The sequence below is a fragment of the Lepeophtheirus salmonis genome, chromosome 10, assembly GCF_016086655.4.
Source record: "Lepeophtheirus salmonis chromosome 10, UVic_Lsal_1.4, whole genome shotgun sequence".
Lineage (NCBI taxonomy): Eukaryota > Metazoa > Arthropoda > Copepoda > Siphonostomatoida > Caligidae > Lepeophtheirus > Lepeophtheirus salmonis.
The window spans coordinates 10,666,298-10,672,158 of record NC_052140.2 but is presented as its reverse complement, the minus strand read 5'-3'; the positions used below and the strand labels follow the sequence as shown (position 1 = coordinate 10,672,158).

Here is a 5,861-nt window from a genome sequence, read left to right as displayed (position 1 = left end):
AAAAAAAAATAAAGGGTATTCAAAATTTTAAGATTTAAACTATTTATTAGCCCCCTCCTTACCAATCTTCTTGAACCATTTCTTAGAAGAGTGGTTGAATTTAAAAAATTGCAAAGAAATTATATTGCAATAATTTTACTTACACTTTAAGGGACTCACTTGAGGGATGGAACAAACAAATATATTTTGAAATTTGTGATAAATAATATTAAGCGAATTTATATTGTGCTTTTATTCATAATGAAGTTTGAACAAAATACAGGTAATTTTCTCCCGGACAAATTTCCTAACTGTCAATTTTCTTCCATGGTAATTTTCCCCAGGGCAGTTTTCCTAGTAGCGTATAATCATTTCGTACCACAACTACTAATAGAGGCTCCCCTTGTGAGGAATTGAAAAAAAAAAGGACGTTGTCTCCTCTTGATCAGAAAAAAAAATAGTTGAGTTTAAGAAAAAACATCTGCTATATCTAATTAAATATCATCACTCATTATGATCCGTATTAACCGTTGTCATTATCGGTCAAAGCCTCGTTTGTTAGTCTTAAGATCATTCTAATCCAGCTAGAGAAAGTTGTGGAGTATCCAGTTGTGTTTTCTTCGATAAAATTATATAAGAAGAGGCCAACTATTATCAACTTGAAAAAAGAAGGGATGGCAATTACTTATAGTTCAAAGAAATTTGAACAGTATTTACTTTGTAGCCAATTTAAGATCAAGATGGATCATAAAACACTCCAGTATATTCCCAATCCAAGTAAGGCCATTCCCAAGTATTGTTTTAACTCGTCTCACACATTTTTCTACGTTATTGTCTTCGTTTAGTTATGATATCTATCATCTAAATGTGTCGAAAATGCCCTTTCCACGTATACGTTGAAGAACCTCTGTGTTTGGATGTTCCAATGTAGAGCTATCTCAAGGTCGTGCTCATCGGAATCTTCTCTCTTTCGTGCTCTACAGAAGGATAACGACCTTTGAGCTCGAGTTGAGGCTATTTAATCTGGTAAATGGAACAAATCCAAAGAAAGGACAGTGGATCCTACAGGAATTGATTGTTATCTGCGATGTTTTAACTTGAGTTGAATTCATCGCATCGAGGGGTTGTAAAGATGAAGTATGTCGTAATACAAAGGGTTATTGGTTGACACAATCCAAGAACTTGCATTGCCGTGCCGAAGATGCTAGAAGAATGCAGTTTACACGGTTCAAACCTGCAAGGGAACGGAAAAAGTTAATAGAGATGATAGACATTGGTTAAATAAAAGATTATATAGTACTCACAGATGATAAATTCAAGTTAATGTTCAACACATCCTCAACTGCAACCCTCCAGCAGCTTTTTTCCGTACTGGAGTTTCGAAAAGTGTTCATTCGCACAATGGTCCACAGTTGGTGAATGTCTATTTCAAGGCTCAGATATCTGAACATCAAGACATATTTTTTTCCGTCCTTTCCTAAGACCAATGAACAAAAAAAAGTTCATTTTATTAAAGGAAATGTCCCCCAGCAGAATACCCATCTTCACCTAACATTTTTGCTGCCTTCTACGATTTTGAGGCTTTTCTATACAGCTAGCAGATGTAATCTGTTAGGATTAGAGGGACCTCAAACCTCTGACAGACCAGCCTCATGGAGTGATGACTAACAGAATTAAAGGCTTTGGGAATATCAAGACATGCCACCGCGTAAGTCCTTTTTTTCCCTTATGGCTTCCCGAAGGATACCATCGAGGGCAGAGATTCCCTATCCCCATCCATCAAGCCTCGTATAGACAAATTTGTAATCACTAAGAGGATAATTTCCTCGAGCTGCTTCACCAGGACTGTATGCAGGACCCTTGTAAATTGGCTCATGAATGTGATTGGGTCTATAATCTCACGATCTCTTAGGGTTTTTAAGTTTAGGAATGAGATTTGCCCTACCTCTCTCAAAATCCTCAAGGCTGACCTCACCCCCAATAATTAAGTTGTAGACATCGGCCAATCTTGATACTCATAGGAAGATTATGCCATTGAGAGATAGCCCATCCAGTCCCTTTGCAGATGGTTTGGTCTTTAAAGAAGACAACTCCGACTCAGTCAACCACAGACACTCCTCAGATGGAATGTTAGTCCCCTTGATTGCTGTTATTGGGGTAGATTTTTGAAAAAGATAAAAAAAGACCAGTGTCCTTTACTCAATACCGACCCGTGTTGAAGCTGCTGACAGACCATTCAGCAGATTATACAGCAAATCATTCGTGTTGTCTATCCGTTGAATGTCATATTCCCTTCTATCAAGCACTTTAACATTCTTCTTTTGTTGATGGTTCCTTTGTCTTATTTTAGATATTTGGTTTACTTCCCCTCTCTGTTAATGTCGACATTGTCTCTTCAATAGAGATTGAAGAATCAGAACATTGTTCACATTGACCAATTTTACTGTTACAAGAGAGCAACGAAATCGTGTACGCTTCAACAGCTGTTCCTGGCCCCCTATTTAACAAGCCTTGGTCATCACACTAGTAAACCTCTGTCTCCTCCACCGGGAGGGGGGGGGGCTATGCTATTGTTTAGCCCCTCCTATACAGGGCAGATTAGAGAGTACAGCACACAAAAGAGCTTGGCATGCAAAAGCTAGCTGCTTCTTTATGGACTCCCTACTTATCCTTGATAAAGATGTCAAGGAACGCCTAACTCTCTAGGAACTTGACATCTCATACTAGAAACCCAATTATTGTAGTTTCCATCGGTGTAAAAAGACCAACTGCCTAATTGGCTTATCTAACCTCTGGGATACCATCTCACCTTCAACGTCGTTTAAGAAAATGTTTTTACTTTTGGGACGATCAAAGCCCTCCTTTTGTTTTTTATAATGGCTATTATGTCGAGAGAGGCTAAAAGGTGGGTATTAGGGGCAAAGGCATACCTTGTTAGGTAGACACAGTAAATACAAGTGGACTTTAAAACAACAATAAGGCAAAACTGAATAGCCAAGTAGATTAGGAATTCCGAATTTTTTCTCAATAGTCCAATGGGGAGTGGCTTTGTGATGACATCTCCTCTACGATCAGACTATTTTAAAATGGGCATTATTATCAGCATAGTACAGCAAACGATATATTCTGCCGCTCAAAGGGGTCCAAGATTCCAATGGGATTCTACAGAATCATGGATCGAACGTTGGACCTCTTTGTGCTGTTTGACGTAAACGGAGCAGAACAAAAATTTATGATTTGTTTGAATGAAAGAAGATGCTATTATTATGTCAATAGAAAGAAATGATTAAATATACATAGATGGTTAATGGTAGCTATATAAAATTTCGTAAAATGATAGGTGAAATATTTTGGTTTAGTAATTTATTTCTAAAAATAAAATATTTAAAAAAAAGTTCAATTTTATAATAATTAGTTATTCTAACATTGAAATATATCACCTTTATTTTTGAAAAAAAAAACCAAAAACAGCACAACTCTGAGTTATTTTGGACACTAATTTGAATTATTTAATTCAACCACGGATGAATAAAGGACTTCTTTTATAATATCTGGGAAATGCAGAATTAAATAAGTGAATAGATAATAATAGTAAACTTAAATGATTATACTTGCCTCCACAACCTCTTCATTCAAAATTATAATACGTCATAGCTCATATGTACGTCATACATAAACTTATTGTATTAGTATAAAAGTATAAAGTATTGTATGATCACTTCATGTTTTCTTTCCTTATGATAATAAAATTGATTAGATTTACTGCCTTGACAATAGCTGATATGAAATCCTGCGACATCAGCACCCCTTAAGCAATCTATAGTTATCTATGAGTAACGGTAAATTATATGGATTGAATGAAGATTTTGTTCCCTCAAATACTATCTTAACATTTATTATTAAAATTTCGTATGGAAAGTATGAGGACGTTGTGAGCTTAAATCATGTGACCAAACTCAATTCCAAAATATAAAAACAATTTTATTATCTTTGTCATCCAACTGTTGTCACTTTAAAAATTTCCTAATATTATTTTGAAGAAGGATTTATGGATGATGAATCTCAAATAGTCAAAGATTCTTTCATCAATATGATAAATCGAGGAGGACTTGTATATCTCTATGTTCTATTTATTTAATTACTATCATTTCCTGGAATATATCTGAAGTAATTACACAAAATACAGACGCAAGAACAATTTTTTTTAATTGTGCTAATCAAAGATATATTTGTATATATGATTTAAATCATTTATCATGAAAACAGTGAATTTTTTTTTTAAATATTCAACTTATTTGTGACAATAATTTAAACTGTTATATTTAGAAAATTCTGGCACTATGTTAAATATTTTTATGAAAAAATTAAAAATGAATGTAAAAATCCTAAAAGAGGATTAGAGAGATTCGAAGATGAGAAATAGGGAACTCAGTTCTTCAGAACCGTGATGAAACCTCCAGACGATTATGAGATGTACGTTATCGGATGCGTGGCCTACAAGAAAATTATTTTTATTCAGATAAGTTATTTACGGGTATTTAATAAACCCTCATTTAAAGGCATGCCTCCCCCCTCCGCAACACTAATTTTCTGTTATGTTAAGTATAAAGTAAAAGTTAATTTTAGTCAATGTTAATTCTATTTTGGACAAAAGTAAACGTAAAAAACTATTAACAATCTCTTGTCGTTTGATCCAGATGCATTGTTTGTATGCGAAACTAGAATGTTAGAAGTGAATTTAAGTGATTGTTTTACAGGAACTGAACTGAGGATTCTTATTGTATTTATTTTGATTCAAAAGACTAAGAGGAGAGGAACATCATGCTTTTTGGCTAAAAAATGCTTCTTTGGAAATCAAACTTAGGGTCTTAACATGTGGAAAAATTTCTGCCAAGACCATATCATGTATTATAAATTAAAAACTATCTGAAACATATCATACAAATTTTGTATGATAATAGATCTAAAGCCTATACTTGACAAGGTCATAAGCAAATTTAGAGGCCAAAATATATTGGGAATTAATAGCACATGATAACCATCTGAAAATACCATGAATTTTCTAATCCAAGTTCAGTATATGGATGAATTACTAATTTATTGAAAATATAGCAATGCGACATGATTTCAAGTTATTATGATGGATGATGATACACCTATCATCATAACAAAATAACTTCCCATTGGCCTAAAATCAAGTGGAGAAGCTTCTGTGGTCACATCAAGGACAATAGAATTCACGAACACAAAGCTTTTTATTCCTTTTGCCAGATAGTCGTACTATCTTAGTTACAGTATGTGATTTCATCTCTAATTCTTTGGTAGATCCACGGTTTCATACTCAAAATTATAATTAATCAACTTTAATGGACAAATTTTAAATTTAGATATGCTTTGTATTTGCTTCGATTAATTTTCATTCATTACAGACTTACATGTTTTCTTATAATTAAGGAAAAAGAAGCGACGGTATTCTCGTCTCGGTATTACTTCCACAAGCTGAGTATTTTGCCAAAAAGTAAATTTCCTGTTAAGTTGCTCTTATTCCTCATATCATTTTTATCCTGTTCTTAAATTGAAAAATAAATATCTACTTGTTAAAACTAAGCGCTTAATTTATGAAATTTCGTTAAGAATTGGTTCGTAGCTTTTGAATAAATAAGCAAAAAATCTGTTGATGCTCACATAAATACTTTATTAACATCTATTTTAATTATATATTATAGATAGGTATGACAATAATGATAAACATTGATGAAGCAGTACATGAATATAATATAGCGAAGCACAATTAACATCCAATTATGTAAGAAAAACTTATTTCCATATTATGTACAAAATATACGTAGATGATGGAGAAGAGAGCGAGTGAGTTACTTAGC

At 33.5% G+C, this 5,861-nt stretch overlaps 1 long non-coding RNA gene across 1 annotated transcript; it reads right to left on the bottom strand.

Moving 5' to 3' along the window:
- Nucleotides 1-465: 465 nt before the first annotated feature.
- LOC121125369 (uncharacterized) lies at nt 466-3,716 on the bottom strand. Its single transcript, XR_011782091.1, has 3 exons — nt 1,284-3,716; nt 697-1,213; nt 466-627 (listed from the first exon to the last, which is right to left on the bottom strand). It is a non-coding gene; the product is annotated as an uncharacterized lncRNA (long non-coding RNA).
- Nucleotides 3,717-5,861: the final 2,145 nt, after the last annotated feature.